This window comes from Triturus cristatus, chromosome 1_2, assembly GCF_964204655.1.
Source record: "Triturus cristatus chromosome 1_2, aTriCri1.1, whole genome shotgun sequence".
Lineage (NCBI taxonomy): Eukaryota > Metazoa > Chordata > Amphibia > Caudata > Salamandridae > Triturus > Triturus cristatus.
This window is the reverse complement of record NC_140580.1, coordinates 270,100,707-270,113,941: the sequence shown is the minus strand read 5'-3', so window position 1 is coordinate 270,113,941 and position 13,235 is coordinate 270,100,707. Positions and strand designations below refer to the sequence as shown.

At 45.0% G+C, this 13,235-nt stretch overlaps 1 protein-coding gene across 3 annotated transcripts in view; it reads right to left on the bottom strand.

Moving 5' to 3' along the window:
• ANXA7 (annexin A7) overlaps positions 1-13,235 on the bottom strand; it is a 490,249-nt gene that overhangs the window by 136,979 nt on the left and 340,035 nt on the right. The window lies entirely within an intron of this gene.

Sequence of the window (13,235 nt, the reverse complement as noted above, 5' to 3'; positions counted from 1 at the left end):
TACAAGTGTCCGTTTATCAAGGAACTTTTGCCATGTATTAGAAACCCTCAATCATCTTAACATGTGTTAGCAGGCAAGTCTCATTTTCTAATCTGATCTATTCTTCTGGGTTAGCCTTTCATTCAGGTACAATGAAGTTGCAGGGACTGTGTACAGAATTGTTTTTCAATGCTACTCTAATGTGAGTGGTAACTGTTCAAATTCCCATGCATGCTTTCCCATTTTTAGTTTTGGAGATCATTTTAAATGACCAGTGTGTCATCGTACAATCCAGTTGCAGGCTTTCATAAGCCCCACAATACCACCCTCCCCCCAATAAGGCAAAAAAGCCAATAAAACTGTGGGCATTACCCAAACTAAAATTAATCATGTTTCTTTTATCAAAACGGTCCAACTTGTATGCAAAGTTACTCACTCCGAGCTTAACATTTCCTGATACAGTCTTGGTCACTTCACAACATCTATCCTACTCATCTTAAAGACACACACAAACATCTACATCCTAAGTCTACTGCTCTCCAGTGGCCAACTAAGAAAATCTGAAGACCTCTGTTTATTTTTTAGAAGGTAATTGTTATTTTTTTCAATAAAAACAAAATAAACACAAAATATCACAAGGAACCTTTAACATTGTACAATGAATAACCAGCATCGGCAAAGCCAATAGATCTCATCTGCGAGATCTATTGATTTCGGCAATGGCAATGATTTTTAGCAATGCTGTCCAGCAGGAGGCCAACCAATGGTAAGAAATCGGCGTGCTCTAAGCCCACTGTGAGATAACAATACATCTTGCAATAAACAGCACAATATCAGTCTTAGGAAAGACCTAAAAAGAGACCATGATAGCATTCAGCAACTTAAAAGCAGGGAGAGCAATCCTTATAACAGCATAGTGTGCCAATAAAATGCAAAATATCTTAAAACACCAAGTCCAGATACCACATTGTAAGCACATAGGCATATAAATATGTCACAAGTTTTACCACTCCCGTTAATCCCCTCAAGTCTTCTATCTATTCATCCTGCATGTTCTTCTATATGTTTATGGTGGTCAAGCACGGTGAGAATATAAAAGTGCTGGAAGGAAGTTTTTTTCATATCACAAAATTCTCTACCAAGTTATCTTTTCTGACCTGAACAAGTCAAATAAAGTCTGGTAAGGACCACTCATTGAGTTCTCTAAGCCATTCAGACAGAGTAGGGGCCTTCAATGCTCATCCATTTTATAGCACTTCATAATATAGCCAGTTGCTAGCAGCTTCACTCTCCTTTTCATTTAAACATTTGTCATAAACAGGGGGACTATATATGCCTTGGGAATATCCATGACAGCAACACTCTATACTCTGTCCAAGACTGACCTCTGTAACTCTTCAATTTGAGGGCATTCCTTAAACAAGTGATAGAAAGTAATTCACCACATACCACATTTAGGACAGTTATCTATTTTATCCTTGTCCTTCTAATGTAGCATGATGGTGTGGTGCATGTACAGTGCAGCATACTAAAACAGTGTCAACTTGAACCTAGCCTTACTGGATAGGGCCACTGAAATGCGACACTGCAGTTGTGGCATTTTCCCATACAATTATGGAGTTGCTGAAACTGCCACATAATTGTCATCTCCTGCATAATTTTCATACAGAAGAATTACACCAAATTTGACAGAAAGCTAGATCATTTGGTGTCATTCCGTTCAGTGGTTTTTGAGAAAGTAAGGTTAAAAATGTATTTCACACAGCGGTGCGGCAAACGCAAACCGCCTAATCCGATTGGCAGCCCGCAATCTCAAGAAAATGCTGTGGCTGCCATGTTACCATGTCACAAACAGGTGAAGTAAAAAAAAAAAAAACATAATGGAACAGGATAGGGGTATCATTAACCCTGGGTGGAATTGAAGAGGGGGGGGAATTGGGTGTTGGAAAAAAAGGCCTGGCTTTAGAGCGCAGCAAGACCATGGGGGTTGGCAAGCAAAGGGGTCTTTGGCGCCCATGGGTGGTTGTGCACAGGGCCTGGATGCAGGACAAGCCATGCCCCAACTCCATGCTTTGCACGGCACATGTTGGGTGCAGGGCCTGGCTGGTGTTAGCTGCCTGCGTGAGGTTGGAGGCAGGGCGTCAGGCTGTGGCTGAAGGCCATGCGCACTGAGGGGTTGGATACCCGTGAGGGTTTGGGTGCGGCCATGCCCTGTAGCCAACCCTACACAGTGCACTGCCAAAGGCACCTGCTTTGCCAACCTGTTTGCGGGATTGGAGGAGCAGGTTGCCACCACACCAGAAACTGTGGAGGACATGGAACAAGCCACACTGCTTCTCAGATACATGAATGATTTGTTTATCATATAGAAAGGTTTGGAGAAATCAGTCTGGATTTTGTCAAAAAGCTAGAGAACAACTCATTAAACTTAAGCTCACCTGCACCATAAGCAAGGATAAGATTGTTTTTGGTTGAGGTGAGAGAAGACAAACTAGTCTATACAGGAAGGCGACGGCGGGCAATAGCGTTCATGCTTTCAGCAGGCACCCGGAAGCATTTAAGAGGAGCATTCCTTATGGTGAGCTAACGAGCAAAAAGGAACAGTAGCTCTGCATTACTCCATGAGTAGGAGGTAATGCTGCACAGGTTTCAGTGGAGAGGATACCCGAGTTGGGTCTTCAACCAGGAAGTCGAAAGGGTTAGCATGAAGAGTAGAGAGACCACTCTTTTCCAAATATGATCAGGATGATCTCTACATTTAATGCTGATTAAGCAAGAGGATTAACAAAATGATGCAGTAGAATTGGGAAATCTTAGGCAGTGACACTGCCCTCAGTTCAGTGCTAGATAGCAGGCAGAGCATCACATATAGGAAAGGCTGCACACTACGGGATAGGTTAGTTCTTAGAGAAATCAACGATCTTAAGGCATCTAGGTTCAGCAACCTCAAAGGCTTCTTTCCGTGGGGCAGGTGTAAAGCAACCAGAAACAGCACCAGCAAGAAAGAATATCCTGTACCTTTTGGAAAAGTCACCAAGGCTATCAGACAGTTTTTAACTTGCAGCACTTATTTTGTAGTTAATGCATTAGAACACCCCTGCAACAAAAGATATGCTGGTATTACCATCCATTAGACAAAGAAGAGAGTTCTTGAACACGAGAGCTATTGATAACAATGACACTCATTAGTCCATGGCAAGACAAATCTGTTATCTTATTACATTATTAAGCATGTTTCCAACAATCTGCGATGTGGCAGCAGAACATTCACCCTAGGGAAGAAAGAATGTAGGTATACCATTGACCTGGAGAATAAACACAGAGGAGGAACTAAGAGTGCATTTAGATGATCAGTGAATGTCTGTGTTTAAGTAAAGTCTTTGCTGGCTCGTTTCAAGAGTACATTGTTCTCATGCACAGATAACGGGTAGGCAGACAAATTGATAACCAAGTCATCTACAATCACAGGTACAGTTTCATTTTCCAGATTTCCTGACATTTCATCAACTGTTTGTTTAGTTGGCTCTTTTGGTATTGTGTTAACACCCTGTCCTTTCCTGCTGTATTTCCTCCTCCCCACTCTCCTGGTTTTTCTTCGTTCTTTTTGTTTCCGATCCTGAAGTGTAAAACCTAGTCTAAAAAAAGTCTAGGAGCATGCTCTCTGTCTGGAGCTTGGCACACTTTCTCTCTGCATGAGCTATGAGTATCCTCATCATCTTAAAAGAGGAACTGTGTAGATTATTCTCTCACTCTGAGAGCAAGTCTGGGTCGAAGACGTCGAAGTTGGGAAATGTCAGGATCCTTAACCCTCTGGGTACCTTTTTGTTTTCCAGGTATCTCTTAAGGGTGACTCCGTCCCACAACTTCGATAACCCATTTTTCTTGAGTCTCTCAAGTTTTTGAAATTTAAGTTTAAGCCCTTCCTTTTGGTTTGCCAATATTGGAGAGAACTTGTTTGATTTCGCTATTCGGTTTGAAAAGGTCTTGCCAACTCTTCCCTATCATCGTCAAAACTCATTGTATATATTAGTATGTGTGCACCAGGCGTGCACCCAAACCCCAATTTATGCTACTAATGAAAGAGACAGCTGGGTTTTCAAGAGGATTGCACTGCCCAGTCTAGTCACTACCCTTCTCGAATATTGCCCACCTCAAATGGCCAGCTGCCACTTGACCATAAAGTTAAACATTCATACAAGGGGTATGAGAGGCAACATGTATAGACAGTAAATTACAAGGTCTCTGTTTTGAAAAAATGAGTCCATGTTGCGGTTTATAGCCTTGGTGTGTCTTTATTGCAGAAATGCTGGGTTTTCATAAATGCACAGCCAACGCGTTTCGCCCAAATATGGGCTTATTCAGGGCTGTAATATCATACAATATACAAACATTGAGAATGTTACTATTAATACATGGTTGTGTGCATATAGGGGTGACAATTTATCCCAAGTGCTCGTGGGGTCCAGAGACAACTTGGCAACACATCACACTACACCAGACTCACCAATAATACATGTCCTACAGCTAGCACCCTGATAAATGAACAGCTCCAGCACTGGAAGGAAGTGGGCCTTTTATCAGACACAGAGTACAGTTTCCTCTCCATTCACAACCCTAGGTATCCTTGCATCTATATTCTACTGAAGATACAAGAAACAGCCATTCCCACCGGGACGTCCGATCATTTCTGGCATCGGCTCCATGACAGAAGCCCTGTCAAAATTTGTTGACACTTTCTTACAGCCCTTGGTGTTCAACCTGCCCTCATACATTAGGGACAGCACTGATGTACTTAACAAATTCGAGGACCTTGAATGGGATGACAGGATGTGGTTTGCCACATTCGACGTGGAATCACTGTATACATGCATCAAGAAGGATCTAGGCAGGATAGCAATTGACTTTTTCCTATCCAAGAGAAAGGCAACCCTTCTTGATCACAACCAAATGCTGTTGACAATGATTGACATTATATTGGACAACAACTTTTTCCTGTTCAATCAGACCTGGAACAAACAAGAATAGGGAACGGCGACGGGATCCAAATTTGCTCCATCGTACGCGAACCTCTTCATGGGGTGGGTGGAGCATACCCATGTATGGTCAAGATCGGCCTCAGGATGGACTGAACATATCCAATTCTGGGGCCGTTACATAGATGATATTATCATCATATGGACTGGTACAGGAGTTGATGGAATATTTCAAGTTTCTCAACACAAACATGCTGAACGTCACCTTCACTCTGGAGATGTCACAGTCCAAAATAAGTTTTTTGGACCTTGAGCTGTATGTCACGGAACACAAAATACACAGCACACTGTACAGTAAGGACACTGCCGTCAACAGCATTCTACATTACACCAGCTCTCACCCAGCATCTACCAAGAAGGCTATCCCATATGGTGAATTGGTACGCATCCGTAGGCACTGTAGTGAGGATGACGACTTTGAAGCACAGGTCAGGATGGCAACAGACAGACTAAGTAGAAGGGGCTACGAACATAGCGTGCTAGACATGGCCAAAAACAGGGCTGGGAAACTCAAGAGAAGGGACACACTCGGGAGCAAAGCTAAAGATGTCATAAAGGGAAAGGACAGACTTGCCTTTGTCACAACACACTCCACACTCAACCATGAGGTGTTCAAAATACTAGGCAAAAACTGGGCACTTTTGAAGGGGGCCCCAGGAGTGAACAACATCATCACAGAAAGACCATCCATGACTTTCAGGAAGAGTAGAGCCATCAGAGACTCGTTATACCCCAGCTACACACTTTGCAAAACACCAAAACAACAAATGTGGCTGCACAAACCAGTAGGATTCTACACGTGTAGCACATGCAATGTCTGTAACCTAGGGTGCAACAAGACGACCACCTTCAAATACAACACAGGAACATCACACAGGATACGTCAGTTCATCAATTACCTCACGAGTTTTGTAGTCTACGTACTAATTTGTGGTTGCAATAAGATTTATGTGGGAAGCACAGTGAGACAGCTCAAGACCCGCATCCAAGAACATCAGAGAGCGGTCTTAAATGGGGACACATCATATGCTCTAGTCTCACACGATTGCAAGAGTGATATTGACAGAACTAAAATTTTGCTTCCACGGCATTGATGTTGCGATGACTAACAAGAGAGGAGGTGACAGGGAACTGACTCTGAGGCAACTAGAAGCACGTTGGATTTGTAACTTACGCTCTTCCTCATTGGGTCTGAAAAGTGACAATGAAATGCACTACTTCCTTTAAATTTACCATGACTGCACATTACCGGGATCCATGTATGAATACTTCACACAGACAGGTAACTGACTGTGGTACAGTCAGACCCCTTTGCTTAGGATTTGGCTTACCGTGACCAATCGCCAGTGCCTTTGTATATAGCTTATACGTTAGCCAAGTCTATGAGATTGTTAGCAATGGGCTTTCTGTGATTGAGAACTATTGTACAAATACTAAAAGACACACAATTGATGGACGGAATGCAGAACAAATCAAAACATTCACCCCCAGTCAAGAGATCTGGGATAAACCCATCATTCATTTGCTCACCATGCCACCCCAGTTTAGACCTGGCCATATGCAAATCAGTCTTGACCCTGTGCCTCATGGGTACAGTCCAGCCCGAACTGCCAAGCCAGGTCCTCCCTGGACCGGAAACAAGCATCCTAGGACCGGTTTCGGCGTTTCACCCCTCTTCAGACAGGATAGCTTGATTCCAGCGGCACAGTGAGCCCAGGACCCACGTCTGGGCATACCTGGCGCACTTAGGACGAGAAAGCAAAAGACACACAATTGATGGACGGAATGCAGAACAAATCAAAATATTCACCCCCCAGTCAAGAGATCTGGGTTAAATCCATCATTCATTTGCTCACCATGCCACCCCAGTTTAGACCTGGCCATATGCAAATCAGTCTTGACCCTGTGCCTCATGGGTACAGTCCAGCCCGAACTGCCAAGCCAGGCCATGTCTGAACTGGGGTGGCGGAGTGAGCTAAAGAATGATGGATTAAACCCAGATCAGTTGACTGGGGGTGAGTGCTTGCACAATGTTCAACACTCCGTCCATCATCCCCTTTGGTTTTGCTTTGTTTGCCCTAAGTTGTCAGGGTATGCCCAGACGTGGGTCCCTTGCTCACTTTGCCACTGGATTCAAGCTAGCCTAGCTGATGACGGCTGATTAGCCAGAAACCGGTCCCAGGATGCTTGTTTCAGGTCCAGGGAAGACATGGCTTGGCAGTTCGGGCTGGACTGTTCCCATGAGGCACAGGGTCAGACTGATTTGCATATGGCCATGTCTGAACTGAGGCGACAGAGTGAGTTAAAGAATGATGATGGATTAAACCCAGATCAGTTGACTGTGGCTGAGTGCTTGCAATGTTCAACACTCCGTCCATCATCCCCTTTGGTTTTGCTGTATTGTACAAATACTAGCATGACATGTTACTGCACCCCTATGGTGCATACCTTCATCATTTTTCCTGTGATCTGCTCTCACATTAGGAACTGTTTTGCAATACTACATCCCTATGGTACAGACCTTTATCGCTTTTCTTGTGATCTGTTCTCACATTAGTAACTGTTTTGCAATACTGCTAAATGTGGTACAATCTGGCTCCTCACTCCAGTTCATCGGAATTACCTTGCATACTACAGATTGTCCAATTCCCTATTTTAGAAACGTTTCCATGCTCTGCATTAATTTTCCGTGTCTCACAGAATTTACACAGATACTGTTTCTTTGTACCTCACCACTCCTGCGTTTTTCCTTGTTTACCGTAAGATATTGCATACTAGGGACCACTGAATGGTCAAACATGGTCTTACAAACCTCGTAAACCTGTGAAACACCTTATATAATTGGCATTGTATCACAAGCTATTTGCAATAGCTAATGCATTATTGCCTTCTGTTTAATGTATACTTCTCCATGCTTTTTAATTACTTATTCCTGCCAACCTAGCAGTAAATTCTATCCACTGAATCACGCAATGTTATGTTATGTTAGGTTAGGAGATTTTAAAAAGCGCGGCAGCAGCCTCAGCTAAGAGGCGTCCCGGCGCTAAGCAGCAGATGAGCAGTACACGTACAAACACTAAGGCCTACAAGGACGGGAACAAGTATATCCTGATCGCTTTCCTAAAATGGAAATAATTAGTAAGCCCTCGAATATGGGTTGGTAGGGAGTTCCACAGAATGGCCGCTCTGTTCCGAAAAGAGCACCCGCCTGCACAAACTTTTCTCACCCGGGGGATCACTACCAGACATTGTCCCGTAGATTGAAGCGATCGCGAGGGAATATAAGGTAGTAGAAGGTCAGACAGGATTTGGGGGGATGCCAGTTTCAGGATTTTAAAAGCAATGCAAAGTGCCTTTAACTCAATACGCCTGGCTATCGGGAGCCAGTGAAGGCGACGGATAGCACTAGTCACTGGACAGGTTCTACGCAAGCCCAGGAGAGATCTTGCGGACGCATTCTGGACTCTCTGTAGCCTTTGAATTTCGGATTTGTTAGCTCCTAAATATAACAAGCAAGCATAATCAAGCCTAGATAAGATAAGGGCCTGAATAATGATCTGCCTGGTTGTAGCATCGAAGAAGGCCAGAATGGATTTGAGCCCCCGCAACAAACCAAAGCAAGTACCTGCCACCTTTTTCGTCTGGATCTGAAAATTAAGTGAGCTGTCCATCCAGACCCCCAGGTTCTTCACTACAGGCTTGGGGGTAGGTGCCGTACCTAGACACCCAGGCCACCATTGATCACTCCAGCAGCCATGGTTCCCTCCCACCAACACCACCTCTGACTTGTTGGAGTTCAGTTGAAGACAGTTGACGGTCATCCACCCGGCGACTACCGAGAGGTCGCCCCGGAATTTCCTGGCGTCCTGCTCTGGGTCGCCCGAGAGAGCCACCACCAACTGAGTGTCGTCGGCATAAGAGACCATGGTCAGCCCTCTGCTCCTGGCAACCTCTGCCAAAGGTTGGACATAAAGATTAAAGAGCAGGGGGCTCAAGGACAAGCCCTGAGGAAACCCCTGACCAATAGGGAAGGTGCCGGAAGCAAAAGGGGGAGCGACTACCTGGAACGTCCTATCGGCCAGGAAGGAGGACAGCCATCTGAGAGCTAGCCCAGAGACTCCAGCCTCAGATAAACAATTCAGCAGACGGACATGGGACACCGTGTCAAATGCGGCGCTGAGATCCAGTAGGATCAGCGCCGACGTCTGCCCCGCTTCCAAAGCTGTCCACAGATGTTCAGTCCCGGCCAAAAGTGCTGACTCCGTACTGTGGCCCGGCCGAAAGCCATTCTGAGAGGGATCAAATATCCGATGTACAGTAAAGAAATCCGTGAGAAGGGAGGTGATGTAGGCCTCCGTAATTTTCGTAACCCAAGGTAGCAGGGAAATGGGGCGAAAACTTTCGGGTTTATGGGGATCTAAGGAGGGCTTCTTAAGCAACGGAAGGACCCTGGCCTGTTTCCAGGCCCTGGGCACAACTGCCGCGCTCAGAGACCCATTAATCACCATTTCCAAAGGATGGATAATAGTAGATAATATTTTTTTTAATTGTTCAGGCTTCAAAGGATCAACAGGAGAGCCGGACTTTACCTTGGAACAAAATGACACTAAAAGCTCTTGTGTTATGGGAGGAAAAGCTTCAAGGACCCCATCAATGGGTTTGCAAGAGGTGTCAGAGGGGCCTATGGAGACCATAGGAAAACTTTTATAAATATCCTCAGCCTTCTTAATATAGAAGTTGGCCAGTTCTTCACACTGCAAATTGGAAGTAATCCCGGCGCTTACAGCGTCCTTCTGAGTTTTAAGCCCCGTCACAATAGAAAAGATAGTCTTGGTCGGGTTAGGACTACCCCTAATCTGCTCGGCATAGAATGCAGCACGCTCAGCATGGAGTGCCCTATGATAGCGCTTAATAGCAGCACGATAGAGGGCCTTAGAGGAAGGATCAAAATCCCATCGCCAGGCTCTCTCCAGCTTCTTACAAAGCTTACGTAAATCAGCTAGTTTTGCATTGTACCAGGGGTTAGATTTATTAAGCCAATTCCTAGACAACCTAACAGGAATAAGAAAATCCAGCGGCCGAGTAATCCAATCGGAAAAGATGGAATAGGCCTCGTTAGGATCAGCCGGAATGACCGGGAAGGTAGCCGCAAGATGGCTTTGGAGAGATTCCCAACTTAGTTTATGCCAAGGACGCTTAATGGACGAGGTACTGGCTTGATTGCGTGCAGGCACAATGTCATAGATTACCATGGTAACTAAGTAATGGTCAGACCATTCCATGTGATCCGGAACAAGGACCTCAAAGGACGATATATTAGAGAAGACGGGATCAAGTAAGTGCCCCGCCACATGAGTAGGACCCGGAACCCGTTGCACGAGCTGACATGCCGCGAGGTCAGCCAGGAAAGATAGCACAGTAGGGTCTGAATCAATTTCTAAATGCAGATTGAGATCGCCTATAACGGAGAAATTCGAGGCATTGACCGCTAAAGTGCAAACTATCTCGGGCAGGGCGGCTCAAAACTCTGTGGACGGACCCGGGGGACGGTAAATAACAGTCCTGACATAGTGTAGTTAAAATTAAAGGTTATTTTAAAAGAAGCACATTCACAATCAGCAACAGTCTGTTCAACAAAAGTGCATGGAAACTTAGATTTAAAAATAACCGCAAAGCCCCCTCCTCTCGTAGGTTTGTTAAGAGTGTAAATCATATAGCCTTGTGGAAGAGCAAGTACTTGCTCCGTCACCGTATCCTCGGAGAGCCAAGTCTCAGTAAGAAATAAAACATCAGGAGACCTGTCCTCCAAGAGGTAATGAATGTCAGCAAAATGCTTAACAAGTGAGCGACAATTAAGCGAACAGACCCTCACAGAGGAAAGGGGGTACTAGGTTTAGCCGAGATTGCAGAGGAGAAGCCACAAAATAAACACCCAAAAGGGCCCTCCAAACCATCCAGCCGAGGTTGTAAACACTTCTTTACACGCCTCCCAATTGCAAGCAACTCAGACTGGGAATAGGCATAGCCAGTTCTGGACAAACTAGCAGCATGTCCGGCGACAATCCGGAATGGACGGGCGCAGACGGCCTTGCCTTTGGCGCGCCTTTGGCGCGCCCGCTGTGCGGCCGGGCACCTATGGTGTTTTTAAATCAGCCCCCCAGGAAGCGGAAATGAGGGGAGGGGTGGGGGGAGGAGTCACGTCCCTCTGCCGGGACCGGTAACCTCCCAAGCCCAGGACTGGAATGCCGAGCAACAAACAGCAGGGTAAGGAGGAGGAACGGTGAGTGCAGGTAAGCCTCTTTAGAGAAGTGTCAACAGTAGGGGGGAAGCATGAACAAACAAACAAGCTATTTCACTGCGGCTTTACGCAAATGTTGTGCATGCATTTCCTAATTACACTATAATAGTGCTCCTACTCTCTTTAATGATCTTTACTATTCATGGAACTATCTCGGTGGATTGCCAACATTCACATGTACCTCTTTTCGGTTTCCGATTTACTTTTTTACACCCACGGATCGACCGCTCTTTATCGTATATTTTATTGGTCTTTTGAATAAGAAACCACTAATATGGCCGCCTGGGTTTGCAGACTAGATGTGCTCTTAGAGCGATCCACAACCCGGAAGTACTCTACGGGCTCCATACCGGAAGTACTACACGGGTTAGACGGTATATTGCCGACAGGACGCGATTTCACTTCATCTCGCCACCGCCAGGACCAGACGCCATCCGAACACGGATCGCGCTTCAATCGCCTTTACAAGTAAGATCAAAGGGGGAAAGGGATAGCGCTTAGAGGTGGGGTGTACTCGGGTACCTACAGCCTACCATGTAGTACATTTCTGACGCTGGGCTTAACTTCGCCCGAGTTGCCGCACTACCGGACATTATATTTTTACTTATCCAATGGCGCATAGTCAGCTTTCTTTATGAGAGATTTTTAGCAATTTTTATACTTCATCATGGGCACTATGTACCTTTAGCTGCTGCCACTGTCCTAGCTTTGAGTTGCCACGTTACCAGACGTAATTTTGTTACAGTATATGGGCGCACGGTTAGTTAGCATCACAAGATTGTATTGTTGCAGGGATTCTGCTTATATACAGAACTATGCGTAGAACCCCAGGACCTCAGTGAATTGTGGTGTACCAGAAACTCACCTCAGAACCCAGAACCCAGTATCCGGCTAGCATAAGTGTCCCATTCGTTATCCGAGGTTTAGCTCGGCGATCCCAATGAAAAGACAACCCAGAACAAGCGACTCAGTATACTCTCAGAAATGGTGGGAATCGGAAATACCTGTTCGTATATTATTCTCACATCAGTCCACAACAAGAATCAACAGAGACACGGTGAAAATAAAAAGAGTTTATTTTTATAGACCACGTGTCCTAAGATGCAGTACTTTGGCTAATACAAGCAGACAAATGATTAAAATCAAAACCATCAGCATCGTTACAATACCATAGAATATAAAAGGGGTGATCATGTTATAATGACAGTGGATACTACCACCTTCCCTTTACTAAGAAGCTAATATTATTATTATGCTAATAGAAGGTCTCTTAGGCTTGAATAGGGGACCCCATACCTCAAAGATCAGCTTAGTGAAATCACATCACAGGAGCATCGGGAGTCTTCTCGCAGGAAGGCTCGTCTTCGGTCTGAATACTAAACATGAGGGCTGTCATATTAAAAGCACCAACTTTCAGGTATTTTGCAGCTGCCTGTGTGTTATGGCTAAATAGTGGGTCGATCAACCTAGAGTGGAAAACATGCATTGTCTAACAACCCAGACTGTTTGTCACATCATGTACAGACCAAGGTCGCTGCGCAGAGCTCAGGATGGTAACAACAGATTGCTCTCGTGTGAGGCAAAGCTCGAGTCAGCAGTTTGTTTAAGCAATAACATGTGAACGCAGTGTCGTGCGCAAAAGCAGCAAGATGGCTTTCTAACATCTAACGTGGTTATGCTAACTTAACAATGTATGTACGTATTAAGGGAGTCCTTACTACATGCCCCCTTGATCGAAGCACTACTTAGTATGCAAGAAAAGAGAGAACGCAGAGTTCAAGTGCGACAGAGCAGAACAAGGCGTATTCAATTTAAAAAACAAGGTTCAGTTCAGGCAAAGTCCGAGAATGAAAAAACCAAAAGTGGAAAGAAAAAACAAAAAATCTCAAACGTGCAGTGGGGGGTGAAAAAAATGAAAAAACGCC